Genomic DNA, 17,056 nt, shown 5'->3' on the forward strand with positions numbered 1-17,056 from the left:
TAATTTCTCTGAATCCTCTGAAGTGATATAATGATCTGAATAGTGTCCAAGCTCTTGATTTATCATATGTTGGAGATTAAATAGGTTTTATTAGTTCTTTTCTCTCTAAGATTATTTAAAACTTCAGTAGCAGCAAGACGTATTTCTGTGATTCTGCTTCTATTACCAACCCACATCAACTCCTTCCCCTTGTTAAACTGTGTGTACATTTTTCTCACCAGTCATAGCTGGCTGCTCTACAGCATGTTAGATGCTCACTCCATGCAACATTCTGCTCAAGCTCTGGAGGCTGGTTGGTTTTCCAGGACAGGGTTTCTCTGTATAGCCCTGGCTGTCCTGGATTCACTTTGTAGATCAGGCTGGCCCTGAAATCACACAGATCTGCCTGCTTTTGGGATTAAAGACATGCAATGGCTGCTTTGTTTATTTTTAATTCAACTCATTGTGAGTATAAAGCTGCTAATGTTGATGAACAGCGGTAAGTCCTAAGAATGCTGCTGACATAGCTTAGCAGGTAAAGATGCATGCCACACAAACCTGGCAAACTGTGTTTAATGCTCAGAACCCACAAAAAGGTAGGTTTCAAAAAAGCCAGTTGCATACCTCATAGTCCAGTTAGTCTGGAGCTCTGGGTCAGAGCAAATTAACTCTGGGCTAACCTGGACAACCCAGTACAGCAGCCAGAGCAATAACGATCTGCCTCAAGGCAGGGGTGTAGACACTAGTTTGTTAAACTCTACTTTATTTGGGGGTTCCTTAAAGCCTATACCTCCCAACCTCCCCACCCTAGGTAGGAGGGAAAGGAGATTATAAGAGAAAGGGCAAATAGACTTTTCTTCTTTGGGCTGGGTAGAGTAGTCAGGTTCTTCTGGAGAGATACCAATCTCAGTTCTCAGGATATCCAGGAGGCCAGGTAACCAGCAAACACAACAAGCAACCTTCAATCCATCTCTTCCAAGTCTCCATGCATTCTCCCTCTGAGCTCTTGTATTTATACCCTTTAAAGTCCTCAGAATTCAACTAACTCTAGCTGCCAAAGACCATGACCCTGTAAGAGGCAATTATTAGCTGTGTACAAACTAAAGGACAAATGAAAATCCCACACTTGGGATTAAAACAAAAACATGCTTACATAACATAACTGAGTTTTAAAAAAGACAAAACTTCCATTATATGGGGAGATGAAAACTGGAAGAATGCGACTAGCACACACAGTTTCTGAGTTGCAGAGGAACTGAACGCCAGGGTTGGTGAGTGGAAGGACTTCTGAAGCCAGGGAAATGACAGGGAGGCTTTCTAAATGACAGAGAACATCGCACAAGGTGAGAACTTTGGTCTCGGGTCACCCGTGGACTTGTTTAGGGAAGGAGAGAAATGATTCTTTGATTTCCCAGTATTCCCCTTTCGTGGACCTCCCTCCTCCTTGGCACAGCCAGCTCATTGAGATTCTCAGCTCAGAGCTCACTGCCTGGGGACTGCAGCTGCTGAGGCTGGGCTCCTAGCCCCTTAGCCGAAACTGCCAGCCTTACTTGTCTTGGAGTCCCAGATCCCTGGCACCATCCTCCCAGGGTCTGCTAGCGGCCATACTGACTCTGCAGGGTCTCTCAACCACTGACTATACTGCCCGCCCAAACCCTCTGTGACAGATAATACACTATATACCCACCAAAGCCCAGCAGAGCTGCCTCCAAGCTACACCAGGAACTGGACCTCCGAGGCCTGGAGAGCACAGTGGAGGGCCCCCAGGACTTGCCAGAAGGCATCTGGACTGGCATCCTAGTCTCCAGCTGCAGCTGGACTTCCTAACCTGGCAGCTGCAGCAACACTGAACTGGCGAAGCACAGTAGCACTGGGTTGGCAGAGTGTGCCAGTCCTCCTGCATAAGACCAAGCAGGACCAAACCAGAGAGCAGAGAGCCCGGATACCCTGATCCTTGCCGATGTGACCTGCTTGAGACTGAGTGCGCCCTTGAGTGTCTGCAGAGCCCCAGATCCAGGGACATTCTAAACTAGAAGCCAGGCATCGGACCCCCCCTACCCACATACCCACTGTGGGAAACAGAGGGTCTCTTGGGACATCTAAGCCCCTGCTCTTCTGGTCCAATTGAGGAGTTAAGGTGGATAATGCCAGAAATTGCACCATGACTATCAGTAGTGCCTGCTATATCTACATCGCATGCACAAGTAACCCCCTAGAAGCTTGCAAGGCAGAGCCCCTCCCACACACTCAAGGGTTCAACATTCTCTATCACTCTGTCCCTTGAGGCACACTTCCACGCACACACACACACATACACACACACGTTGCCCTTTTGTGCCCTCGGGCTTTCCTCTCACAGGTACAGCTAAAGTACCAACACACACGCTGAGGCCATGGGACCTCTCTCAGATTCCTGAAGAACTCTCCAGACACAGGATAGAGACAGTACCAGTCTGAACTGCAGAATCCAGAAACAAATAGGAAAGGTTTCAGATCAGCCAATGGCCAGGGGTAGGCAAAAGAACATAAATCGGGATATCATGGCTTCACCAGCAACGCCCAAAATGGATGGATACTCCAATTCATTGGAAGCACAGGAAAATGACTTTAAAGTTATGCTTTCCCAATTATTTAAGGCTCATAAAGAGTAAACAAAACTCTAAGAACAATAGCCATGCAAATTCAGACAGTTAAAGAAGAAATGAACAAATCTATCAAAGATTTGTCCAGTCAATTGCAGCCAAAGAAAGAGGAAATGAAAAAAATTCTTAAAGAAACACAGGCAAATATAGCCAAACATATAGAAGCACAAGTAGAGATACAATTAGTGGCATATAGAGAGGAAATGAACAACAAAAAAAGAGACCATCGTAAAGAGACAGGAATCCACATTCAAACAGGTGAAGGAAATGGTGCAAGGCATGAAAACAGAATTAGAATCAATTTAAAAAGAAAATGTGAAAACCCTGGAGCTGGAGAACTTAGAGAAAAGATCAGGAACTACAAAGGTAAGCATCACCAACAGACTATAAGAGATGGAAGAGAGAATCTCTGGTGCTGAAGATACACTCACAGAAATTGATACTTCTCTCAAAGAAAAAGTAACATCAGAAAAGTCCCAAATACAAAATATTCAAGAAATCAAGGACACCATGAAAAGATGAAATCTAAGAATAATAGGAATTGATGAAAAAGAAGACTCCAGGGTCCAAGGTCCAGAAAATATTTTCAAGAAAATCATAGAAGAAATTTTTCCCAACTTATAGCAAGAAATGTCCAGAATTATACAAGAGGCCTACAGAACACCAAATAGACTAGAACAGAAAAGAAACATATCATGTCACATCATAGTCAAAACACTAAATCTACAAAACAAAGAAAATGTATTAAAAGCAGCAGGGGAAAAAAGGCCAAGTAACATATAAAGGTAGACCTATCAGAATCACACCGGACTTCTCATCAGAAACTATGAAAGCTAGAAGGGCCTGGGCAGCTGTCATGCATACTTTAAGAGACCACAGATTCCAACCCAGACTACTATGCCCTGCAAAGCTTTCAATCAACAGAGATGGAGAAAACAAAATATTCCATGACAAAACTAAATTTATGCAATATCTACACAGCAAAACAGCCCTACAGAATATACTAGAAGAACATCTCCAATCCAATGAAAACAACTTCACCCAAGAAAAAAATAGCACACAGATAATATCCCATCAAAAATTAAAAGTAAACAGGAATGAATCACAATAAGACCACTAACGCCACAATAAAAGGAACTAACATTCATTGGCCACTAGTATCTATCAACATCAATGGACTCAACTCTCCAATAAAAAGACACAAACTAACAGAATGGGTACAGAAACAGGATCCAACATTCTCCTGAACCCGAGAAACACACCTATGCAACAAAGATAAACACTACCTCAGAGCAAAGGGCTGGAAAAATGTTTTTCAAGCAAATGGTCCCAGGAAACAAGCTAGGGTAGCTATCCTAATATCTAATAAAATAGACTTTCAACCAAAATTAATCAAAAAAGATGTGGAGGAACAGCACATTCTCATGAAAGGAAAAATCTACCAAGAGGACATCACAGTTCTGAACATCTATGTCCCAAATACAAGAGCACCGACATTCATAATTGAAACATTATTAAAACTTAAATCGCACATCAATCCCAACACCTTAATAGTGGGAGACTTCAACACTCCCCTTTCACCAAGCAACAGATCATCTATACAGAAGCCAAATATGGAAATAAGGGCACTTACAGAGGTCCTAAATCAAAAAGGCCTAATAGATGTCTAAAGAACTTTCCACCTAAACTCAAAAGAGTGTACCTTCTTTTCAGCACCTCATGGAACCTTCTCCAAAATAGACCATATAGTTGATCACAAAGCAAGCCTCAATAGATACAAGAAGATTGAAATTATCCCCTGTATTCTATATGACCACCATGGACTAAAGCTGGACCTCAAGAACAATGGAATTAGAAAAAAAGCCTACAAGCACATGGAAACTGAACAACTTGCTGCTCAATAACAGCTGGGTTAAGGAAGAAATAAAGAAAGAAATTAAAGACTTCCTAGAATTCAATGAAAATGAAGGTACAGCATACCCTAATTTATGGGACACAATGAAAGCAGTGCTCAGAGGAACATGCATAACACTAAGTGCCTGCAAGAAGAAATTTGTGACATCTTATACAAGCAACTTAATGGCCCATCAGAAAGCCCTAGGGAAAAAAAAAGCAAATACACCCAAGAGGGGCAGACAGCTGGAAATAATCAAACTCAGGGCAGAAATCAATCAATTAGAAACAAATAAAACTATTCAAAGAATCAATGAAACCAAGAGCTGGTTCTTTGAAGAAATCAACAAGATAGACAAACCTTTAGCCAAACTAACTAAAAGGCAGAGAGAAACTATCCAAATCAGCAAAATCAGAAATGAAAAGGGGAACATAACTACAGATACTAAGGAAACGCAAACAATCATTAAGTTGTACTACAAAAGCCTATATGCCACAAAATTTGAAAATCTAAAAGAACTGGACAATTTTCTTTATAGATTCCATCTACCAAAATTAAGTCAAGATCAGGTAGAAAGATTGCATAGTCTTATACCCCCCAAAAAAATAGAAACAGTCATCAACAGTCTTCCTTCCAAAAAAAGCCATGGGCCAGATGGATTCAGTGTAGAATTCTACCAGACCTTCAAAGAAATACTAACTCCAATTCTCTCCAAATAATTCCACAAAATAGAAACAGAAAGAACATTACCAAACTCATTCTATGAAGCCACAGTCACCTTGATATCTAAACCACACAAAGACCCAACAAAAAAAGAGAACTTCAGACCTGTCTCTCTTATGACCTTTGATGCAAAAATTCTCAATAAAATACTTACAAACCGAATCCAAGACACATCAAAGATATCATCCACCATGATCAAGAAGGCTTCATCCCAGGCACGCAAGGGTAGTTCAACATCAAGAAATCCATCAATGTAATCCACCACATAAACAAACTTAAGGAAAAAAACCACATGATCATCTGCGTAGATGCCGAAAAAGCATTTGACAAAGTCCAACACTCATTCATGTTTAAAGTCTTGGCGAGATCAGGGATACAAGGCACATACCTAAACATAGGAAATGCAATATACAGCAAGCCTATAGCCAACATCAAACTCAATGGAGAGAAACTTAAATCAATCCCACTGAAATCAGGGAAAGACAAGGCTGCCCATTCTCTCCATACCTCTTCAACATAGTACTTGAAGTCCTAGCCAGAGCAATAAGACAACTCAGGGAGATCAAGGGGATACAAATCGGAAAGGAAGAGGTCAAAGTGTCACTATTTGCAGATGATATGATAGTATATATGAGCGACCCCAAAAATTCAACCAGAGAACTCCTCCAGCTGATAAACACCTTCAGGAAAATGGCAGGATACAAAATCAACTCAAAAAAATCAGAAGCCCTCCTGTATACCAAAGACAAAAGGGCCGAGAAAGAAATTAGGGAAACAACACCCTTCACAATAGCCACTAATAACATAAAGTACATAAAGAACCAAAGACCAAAGGGCCGAGAAAGAAATTAGGGAAACAACACCCTTCACAATAGCCACTAATAACATAAAGTACACTAATCAAGCAAGTGAAAGACCTGTTTGAGAAAAACTTCAAGTCTCTGAAGAAAGAAATTGAAGAAGATATCAGAAGATGGAAAGATCTCCCGTGCTCACGGATTGGTAGGATTAACATAGTGAAAATGGCCATCCTGCCAAAAGCAATCCACAGATTCTATGCAATTCCTATCAAAATACCAACTCAATTCTTTACAGACCTTAAAAGAGTCTTAGCTTCATATGGAGAAACAAAAAAGCCAGAATCCCCAAAACAATCCTGTAAAACAACAGATCATCTGGAGGTATCTCTATCCCTGACCTCAACTGTACTACAGAGCAATAGTAATAAAAACTGCATGGCATTGGCATAAAAACAGAAAGGAGGATCAATGGAACTGAATAGAAAACCCAGAAATGAACCCACACACCTATGAATACTCGATTTTTGACAAAGAAGCCAAAGCCATTCAATGGAAAAAAGACAGCATCTTCAACAAATGGTGCTGGTCCAACTGGATGTCTACATGCAGAAAAATGAAAATAAATCCATACTTATCACCCTGCACAAAACTAAAGTCCAAGTGGATCAAAGACCTCAACATAAAACCAGATACTCTAAATAGATTAGAAGAAAAAGTGGGGAAGAGCCTAGAACTCATTGGCACAGGAGACAACTTCCTGAACAGAACACCAACAGCACAGGCTCTAAGAGCAACAATCAATAAATGGGACCTCATGAAACTGAAAAGCTTCTATAAAGCAAAAGTCACTGTTGTCAGAACAAAACGACAGCCTAAACACTGGGAAAGGATCTTCACCAACCCTGTATCTTATAGAGGGCTGGTATCCAGGATATACAAAGAACTAAAGATGTTAAAAAGCAATAAATCAAGTAATACAATTAAAAAATGGGGTACAGAACTAAACAGAGAATTCTCTGTAGAGGAATATAGAATGGCAGATAAACACTTAAAGAGAGGCTCAACATCCTTAGCCATCAGAGAGATGCAAATCAAAATGACCCTGAGATTTCACCTTACACCCATCAAAATGGCTAAAATCAAAAACTCAAATGACAACACGTGCTGGAGAGGTTGTGGAGAAAGGGGAACCCTCCTCCATTGCTGGTGGGAATGTAAACTGCTACAACCACTTTGGAAATCAATCTGGTGCTTTCTCAGACAATTAATAATAGTGCGTCCTCAAGACCCAGCTATACCACTCCTAGGCATATATCCAAAAGTTGCTCAAGTACACAGCATTATGAGTGAGGTATCCCAGGAGAAAGACACACATGGTATATACTCACCTATATAGACCTATAAGATATGATAAACATAATGAAATCTATACACTTAAAGAAGATAAACAAGAAAGAAGGCCTGGGGTAAGATGATCAATCCTCACTTAGAACGACAAACGGGATGGGCATTGGACATAGGAGAAAACAAGTAACAGGACAGGAGCCTACTGCAGAGGGCCTGTGAAAGACTCTACCTAGCAGTGTATCAAAGCAGATACTAAGACTCATAACCAAACCTTCATCAGAGTGCAGGGAATCATATGAAAGAAGGGCTATTTAGTATGATGTGGAGAGAATAGGAGCTCCACGAGGACCAAATATATCTGGGCACAGGGGTCTTTTCTGAGACTGTTTCTCTAAGCAAGGACCATGTATGGATATAACTTAGAACATCTGCTCAGATGTAGCCCGTGGTAGCTCATTAACCAATTGGTTTTCCCTAGTAAGGGGAACAGGGACTATTTCTGACATGAACTCAATGGCAGGCTCTTTGACCTCCCCACCCCCCAAGGGAGGAGTAGTCCTGCTAGGCCACAGAGGAGGACTTTGCAGCCAGTCCTGAAGATACCTGATAAATCAGGATCAGATGAAAAGGGAGGAGGTCCTCCCCAATCAGTGGACTTGGAAAGGGGCAGGTGGGAGATGAGGAAGGGGGGGTAGGATTGGGAGGGAATGAGGAAAGCACAATACATCTGGGATACAGAGTTAATAAAATGTAAGTAATAATAAAAGCAAAAAATAAAAAAAAGAAAACTGACTTCTGACAGTTGTTCTCTGATTTCCATGCCTACTACACAGCATGTCATGCATAGACAGTTATACACACACATGGGCACACAAACACATGAACATAATAAATAAATGATCAATGGTAGATAGATAGATAATAGGTGATAGGTGATAAATAGGGATGATAGAAGATATATAAAGATAGAAAGCTGATGGACAGATATTAAATCGATAGATAGATAGATAGATAGATAGATAGATAGATAGATAGATAGATAGATGATAAGTGATAGGTAGAAATGTTAGATATGTGTTAGATATGTATGTAGCATGTGCATATTTATATGTCTATGTATGTGCATTTAATATATATAAAAACATCACATGCATATTATATAAAAATAATATTCAACATCTAATGTAAATAGTTACTGGAAGATGGGTGTGGTGGTACCCATCTGTGTTTACACTACACACTACTGGGAGGTAGAAGCAGTAAGATCAGGAGTTCAAGGCCAGCCTTGGCTACATTATGTTTTCAACCTGACTTAGAATACGTGATACCATGTCTGAAGAATTAAAAAACAAACAAACAAACAAAAACCAACAACTAATAGTTTCTAAAAGTATCACTTCGTGAAATTACAAAGAGATGCCCTGATGTATTATGTCCGGGATTCTATACATTAACTAGTACAGATTCTCCAAAAGAAATGAGTTCTATTTGTACCTCAGAGAGACATATGTCCTCTGGAGAATCCAGAAGTAAGTATTGTGATTTTCCAATGGATGCTTCAAGGATCACGACCAATCAGCTTCAGAAAAATAATTTTTGTATGGAGTCATATATAAAGTATCAAATCATGGAGAATGAATTAAGGTAATGGCTTATGTAGTTGAACCTGTGCTTGTGCTTGGGAGACACTGCCTATGAGTCAAAAAGTTTATAATATGGTGGGCCAAATTAACACTCAGATTCAAGACTTGCAGCCAAAGTCAGGTCTACTCTACATTCACTGAACAACACATTCTGGAAATGTATTTTCATCACTGGCTCAGTCCTCAGGAAGGCAAACTTTAAATGTTAAGGTTGATGCTATGAGGAGTAGGGAGACACTACAACACTGCATGAGAGATATATCATGAGACCCCAAAGAAAATGTGACCAAAGTAGTTTTTAGTGGTCAGAATGCCATAGGAATGTTGAAATATATACTGCATCCTAAAGAAGCAGCATGACTTTCCTCAAGATCAAATATAGCAGAGACTGCTGTTCTTAGCATTACAAACTGGGAAAGTAAGACAGAGGCTCACTCCCTCACCCGGTGATAACTTAAGTCTTTTCCAAAAAAGAAAGAAAGATAGAAAGAAAGAGAGAGAGAGAGAGAGAGAGGAAGGAAGGAAGGAAGGAAGGAAGGAAGGAAGGAAGGAAGGAAGGAAGGAAGGAAGGAAGGGAAGGAAGAAAGGAAGGAAGGAGGAGGAAGGAAGGAAGGAGGGGAAGGAAGGAAAGAAAGAAAGAAAGAAAGAAAGAAAGAAAGAAAGAAAGAAAGAAAGAAAGAAAGAAAGAAAGAAAGAAAGAAAGAGAAAGAAGGAAAGGTCCTACAGGCTACAGTAATTATGGATTATCCTTGATAATGTATATTAGAGGAGTAATGTTATAACTGAAATACATTCACATTGAGCATTAAACACTTGCTGTGTCACATCTCCTAAGCATTTGGCTTTAGAAGCGAGAGTCTTTGATAAAGGAAGCCAGGAAGTTCTGTGGCTATGAACTGTCCTTCCTGTTGACTCACTGAGTCAAGTGCAGTGAGCTCTGAAGTGGAAGTTTCTGGTTTTCTTTGAGACTGAGTTTTGTCATGTGATGTTTTGCTGCAAGCTGGGCACATGATATTTTGCCCAAATTGGCTTTTGAGAGGGCACATTATGTTTTGCTGTGAGCTCTCACATTTGATGGGCATGACTTCATACAGCTGAGAACATCTGTGCATGGAGTCTCAGGAGACAAGATATAAAGAGGCCCACAGTAAAGTGAGAGATCACTTTTTAGATTGACATTGCTGCACTGATCTCCATGCTTCAATACTTGATTTCATAGAGAAAAATGTTCCAGAGAGTTTCCCCAGGCAACCCAACTGAGTCTTGTGGCTTTTGATGACTTTGCATTGCTTCTTCATGTTGGCATTTGGACTGGACTGCTGGTATCCTGACAACTGAGTCTTGGAATCTCCTAATGACCCACCAACCTAATCAGCAGGAAGTAGATAAAAAAGTACCATAGCCCATTTCTCTGCTAATTTATTTCCCTACTAATTTAATAATCTACTGAAGGTTGCAGGTGGCTGATGCCATTTCTACCTCTGAGGAAGCACACACCACACCAGCTCAGGATCACCCATAAAACCAGACTCAGCACTTTCATGATGCTCTTCTATCTCAGGGCCAGGGATGTGTAAAAAGGTAGGTATGAGATCCCCACAAACTCAAGAACTCCCACAGTTGACTTCTTCATATTTTGAGGGCACAGGACAGCTCAGGAGATTTAGTAGCCTATGATTTTTCTCAAGCACTTGTGTCTCCTGTTTGGAAGAACAGGGCTAAAAATTAATGAATCAGCCCCTGAAAGCCTTCCAAAACTCTCATGTAAATGATCTACATAGTAGTTAGCTACATGTCCAAAGATTCCCATTAACACATTATGTGGCAAATCATTCTGAACCTTGAAGTAATTTGTGTTGGAATCTGATTACCTTTCCTTGTACTTTGAGGCATAGCCTTGAATGGGTAATTAAAGAGAAAAACTCAGTATAAGTAGAATTAATTCCTTTTGTTTTTATATTTTGTGTGTTCTAAAAGAGGAACTTTAGGCATGGAAATGGTTGCCCAGATCAATATTAGCCATTTACTGAATTGTAATTATAACAGTATTATTTCCTTAGCAAGTCAACTCTTAGGAAGGAAGAAGGAAGGCCCAAAAGGGAAAATTTGTGAAGTTCATATTATTATAAAGAGAAGATCCTGGAGAGATTTTCTCTGGTTGGATCCAGGCTTCAGAACATGGGCTTTCTCCTTTCTAGGCCCGTGTTGCAGGCATGGTTATGTGCTGGTGATTATTGCAGGGTGATGATGTGCTGCCTCTACATGGTTTTGTGGGATACAAGAGCTCTTGGAGGAACATGGGCACAGAGTAGATGAGTCAATTGACTGATTGCTAAGTACTAATTCTGGTACAAATGGGATCCTTGCAGTGTTGAATTTAAATTTTTTGTAAATTTTACTTCATGCTCCTCTACCAAGAAACATGGTATTCTTACTGCCTTTTCTTAATATGCATCCCAAGTTAGGAAGAGAGGCTGACCATGTAGGCAACAGCACTCAGGGCTCCGCACAATGGCTTTTAGCACAAGGCTTCTCAAGTCCTCTTTAATTTGAGGATTAATCTATCTTCTCAACAATTTGCACATAAAGACAACTCTAAGTGCAGATATTTTAGAGGACAGGGAGTATCATCAAATAAGAACCTTGTAAATTATATTTGTTTATTTAGTTTATAATTAAATGAGTCAAAATGTATAAACTAAAATAGTTTGAGGTCTCTTAGGCAATGAGACATTTCTGGGACTCACTATTAGATCGCGCTGGCCTGCACTCCCAGCAATCTGCCTGCCTCTGCTTACTGAATGTATGAATTAAAAGTGTGTGCCACCACACCCAGTATCAATTTCACTTTTAAGTGACTATTTCAACTGAGACTAATCCTTCCAAACCTGCTGCTTACAAACTGAACAAATTTTATGCTTATACAAAAGAAAGAAACATAAAACTCACTATAAACTATTAAAATTTCTATTTTCTTATCTCTGAGACAGCTGTTGTCTTACTTGCAAATCAGATAAACACATCAAATATCTCTGCCCTCTGACACGGGAAATATATTAATAAGCACTCAAACAGGAAAGAATGATCTAGGTTTTTTTTAGTGTAAATTAACTCATATTTTAAATGTGATGAAAAAAATTGTCCCAGGTACACCAGATTTGTTTCATAGAATACATGCTTTTATAATTTGTCTGTTGAAACGATAAAGGTATAAGAAGTGCCAAGGTTAATATTTGTCATTTCGCCTTGAAAGCATCCTTTTAAATATGCATGAAGAAAGCAGTATAAAATATAAATAGCAGATGCATAAGAGGAGATTAAGATAAATAAATCATATGAACTCAAAATGCAGGAATTGGGGAAGAATGTAAATTGGCTCATAGGGGTGTTAGAGCAGCTTCATTTCTGTGCAGATGAATAAGGTGGAAGGCAATGTGTTAGTGCCAGTGGAACACGAAGCTTAGTCAAAGATGCTAACTAAATCCATCAGGATTTAAAAATGAAAGAATAAGTGAGCAAAAGAAAAATACTAGTGATTATAAATTTCCTTGGGTTTTCCTTGTGTTATAAACTGTCCATGAAAAACCAAATTATCTTATTAGGAAATTATGTCTTTACCTTTTTACATTTAATTCTGTAATATGTGTGTGTGTGTGTGTGTTTACATGTGTATGTGTGAATACATTTGTGTGTGTATATATATATATACACTATATATATGTATGCATTTGTGTGTGTTTGTGTGTGTGTATATGTGTATGTGCATGTATTTCTCTGTGTGTGAAGGGACATATTCATTCCACTGTGCACATGGGGAGTTCAGAGGAAAATCTGTGCGAGCTGACTCTTGTTCTTACCTCCCACCACGGCATTTCACAGAAAGTGCCCAGGTCCTCAGATGTGGCAGCAAGTGCTTTAACCTCATGAGCCACCTCACCTTCCCAGAACATGTAATTTTAAAGCCATATGTATTTGTATCGTTTTCTTAATTTTTAGGATTGATAAATGTTTTTCTTACAGTGGTTTTGTTCTCAGGAAAACTGAGCCATAACATCAGTTTCTACTGACTCTTTCCATTCGTGATTTTTCTCATCAAGAAAAATTTTGTACCTCATTTGTTATCATTAATTTTAAGCTTAGATTTTTTTTTTCAAACATCTGCTTTATTTAATGTTCTTAAATGCCTCTACCTGCTTTTCCACCCTTAGGCAGGAGATTAGCAGGGAAAGGCGCTGTAGACCTTTTTTAGCTACTTCCTGCTGGTTAGGAATGCGGGTTCTTTGGGGATATATCAATCTCAGTCATCAGTATACCAGCAGAGCAGTCAAGCAGTAAAGCAGCAAAACACACAGCAGCAGCAGCAGCAGCAGCAGCAGCAGCAGCAGCAGCAGCAGCACCAGGAAGGAGCAGCAGCAGCAGCAGCAAGGAGCAAGAAAAAAGTGACCAGACTCCACCGAAATGTCACAAGTCTGCTGATGCAGCAAAGCTACACATAAAGCTCTGTGGAGCATTTGCTGTGAAAACCAGCAAAGTGATCCAAACCATTTCAAAGCATAGAGATGTAAAAAGTGTTGTCTCACTGTCTGTGTGCTTCTACTTATTCCTTCTCAGAGTGCACATGGGGATGTTTGCTAGCTAGCAAAAATCACACCCCTCATACAAGGTAGGTTCCACCTGACAAACATCATGTACCTTTCATCACTTCATGCCTCCCATGGAGGAAAGCATCCCCACATCCCTAACTTGGAACCAAACCCCAAAAACATGTTCATGTGACACAACTGAGTTCCAAAGAAATCAGAAACTTTCACATCATATCCCTCTTTTAGTTTTTCTTATTGATTTTTTTCTCCAACATCAATAAACTAAATACAATAAGACTAACTATTAGATTGCCCATAAGCCCATAAGTCTAATAGTTAGTCTTATTGTATTTAGTTTACTGATGTTGGAGAAAAAAATCATTAAACAAAAAAACCTAAAAGGGAGATATGATGTGAATGCAGATGCTGAGACTTATGGGCAACCTTTGGGCAGAGTGCAGGGAATCTTAGGAAAGAAGTGGGAAACAGTAAGATCTGGAGAGGACAGGAACTCCACAAGGAGCGCATCAGAACCAAAAAATCTGCACAGGGGTCTTTCCTGAGACTGATACTCCAACCAAGGACTATGCATGGAGATAACCTAAGACCCATGCACAGATGTAGCCCAATGCAGTTCAGTATCTATTACAGTATCCATTACTAGGATCAGAAGGAAGGAAAAGAAGTCCTCCCCTGTTAGTGGACTTGGGGAGGGGCATGCATGCAGAGGGTGGAGGAAGAGAGGGATTGGGACAGGAATAGGGAGGGAACCACAAGGGGGATACAAAGTGAATAAAGTGTAATTAATAAAGAATAAAAAAAGAATACCACAGCTTAAACTATTTTAACCCCAAGTTTTCATAAATAAAATTGCTCAATTATTTTGATAAAAAAACTAACTATTAGAATTATCAGGTAAGAATTACATTTACAATATTCAGTCCATTTATATTTGGTATCCTTGCCCTGGGTAATCCAAAGTTGTACACCTAAATCACTTTTTTATATCTTACATCTATCAACCTGAAAACATCTATCTAGACCTTAAAACACTTTTTAAACCCAAAACATTGTCTTTGTTTCTAAACAACAGAGCTTAATTGCAGTAAAATCTAATCTTCAATCCCAGGAAAGACTTGAAAAAGAAGTATCACCTAAATATGTAAGAGGCATAGAGCAAGCAGCTTCCAAAACTATATAAATGACAAAGACAGATGGTTGCCTGAACAGTCACCAGAGTTTCCTATGTGTCATTGGGGCATCCAATCTTCAGCCTAACTGGCCCAGAATATCTGACAGTCTTTGTATAAGGCAGGAATTTTGATGGACTGACCACTTAGTCTCAGCAAAGTTGGACAGTCAATTTCCCAGTGTCCCGCTTGTTCACAGTTTGGATGAGCAGCCTGCTGTCAGCAGCTAGAGGGCAATTTTTTCTCCAGTGCTTATCTCTTACCATATATTTTTCTTTGATGCCCATCATTTTTTTAATAGATTAGAGATGCTGCCAGGGGAAGGTGTGTCACTCTGTCAGAAAAGCCTTTTATTAAAATATCTTTTTTTTGTCCTTAGTTTTCTTTTTTTTATTAATTACACTTTATTCACTTTGTATCCCCCCATAAACCCCTCTCTCCTCCCCTCCTAATCCCACCTTCCCTCCCCCTTCTTCACACATGCCCCTCCCCAAGTCTACTGATAGGGGAGGTCCCCTCTCTTTCCTTCTGATCTTAGTCTATCAGATGTCATCTAGAGTGGCTGCATTGCCATCTTCTGTGGCCTGGTAAGGCTGCTCCCCTCTCAGGAGGAGGTGATCAAAGAGCAGGCCAATCAGATTATGTCAGAGGCAGTCCCTGTTCCCATTACTATGGAACCCACTTGGACACTGAACTGCCATGGGCTACATCTGTGCAGGGATTCTAGATTATCTCCATGCATGGTACTTGGTTGGAGTATGAGTCTCTGGGAAGACCTCTGTGTTCAAATTTTCTGGTTCTGTTGCTCTCCTTCTGGGGTTCCTGTCCTCTCCAGATCTTACTATTTCCCACTTCTTTTATAAGGTTCCATGCATTCTGCCCAACATTTGGCCAGAAGTCTCAAATCTGCTTTGATAGTCTGCAGGACAGAGCCTTTCAGAGGCCCTTTGTAGCAAGTTCCTAACTTGTTTCCTGTTTTCTTCTTCTTCTGATGTCCATCCTCTTTGCCTTTCGGGATAGGGATTGAGCATTTTAGTGAGGGCCCTCCCTCTTGATTAGTTTCTTTAGGTCTACAGTTTTTAGTGGGTTTATCTTATATTATATGTCTGTACGAGTGAGTATATACTGTTTGTGTCTTTCTGCTTCTGGGACAGCTCAATCAGGATGATCCTTTCCAGATCCCACCATTTACCTGCAAATTTCATGATTTCCTTATTCATTGCTGAGTAATATTCCAATTTCTGGATGTACCACAGTTTCTGCATCCATTCTTCAGTTGAGGGGCATCTGGGCTGTTTCCAGCTTGTGGCTATTACAAAAATAAAGCTGCTACAAATACGGATGAACAAATGTTCTCATGAAACTGAAAAGCTTCTCTAAAGCAAAGGACACCATCATCAAAACAAAAAGAATGCGTACAGATTGGGAAAGGAGCTTCACCAACCCTTTATCTGATAGAGGGCTAATATTCAGTATAGTATATACAAAGAACTAAAGAAGCTGAAAAGCAGCAAACCAAGTAATCCAATGAAAAAAATGGGGAACAGAGCTAAATAGAGAATTCTCAATAGAGGAATATCTAATGGCAGAGAAACATTTAAAGAAATGCTCAACCTCATTAGCCATCAGGGAAATGCAAATCAAAATGACCCTGAGATATCACCTTACACCCATCAGAATGGCTAAGATCCAAAACTCAAGTGACAACACATGCTGGAGAGGTTGTGGAGAAAGGAGAACCCTCCTCCACTGCTGGTGGGAATGTAAACTTGTACAACCACTTTGGAAATCAATCTGGTGCTTTCTCAGACAACTAGGAATACTGCTTCCTCAAGACCCAGCCATACCACTCCTAGGCATATATCCAAAAGAGGTTCAAGTACACAATAAGGACATTTGCTCAACCATGTTTATTAAAATATCTTTAAATGCCGTATTCTGTAGATCTCCAAAGTATTTGAAGGCCACCTATTTATCTACCATTGTATAGTCCATAATTATATCCATCTATTTATCTATCTCTATATCTATCTATCTCTATATCTATCTATCTATCTATCTATCTATCTATTATATATTAGAATAGCATTGTTTCTAGCTATGTACAATCTGCTTTGAAACATATAAAAAGACCAATTAAAACTTATTTCTGTAATTAATTAAACCAGTATCTAACAAGACAATTAAGACTATTTATAAGTGAATTACTATCTTACACCCCAAATCAACCTGAACAGTTTGCACAAAAGTGAACT

Source organism: Meriones unguiculatus, chromosome 10, assembly GCF_030254825.1.
Source record: "Meriones unguiculatus strain TT.TT164.6M chromosome 10, Bangor_MerUng_6.1, whole genome shotgun sequence".
In the NCBI taxonomy this organism is placed as follows: Eukaryota; Metazoa; Chordata; class Mammalia; order Rodentia; family Muridae; genus Meriones; species Meriones unguiculatus.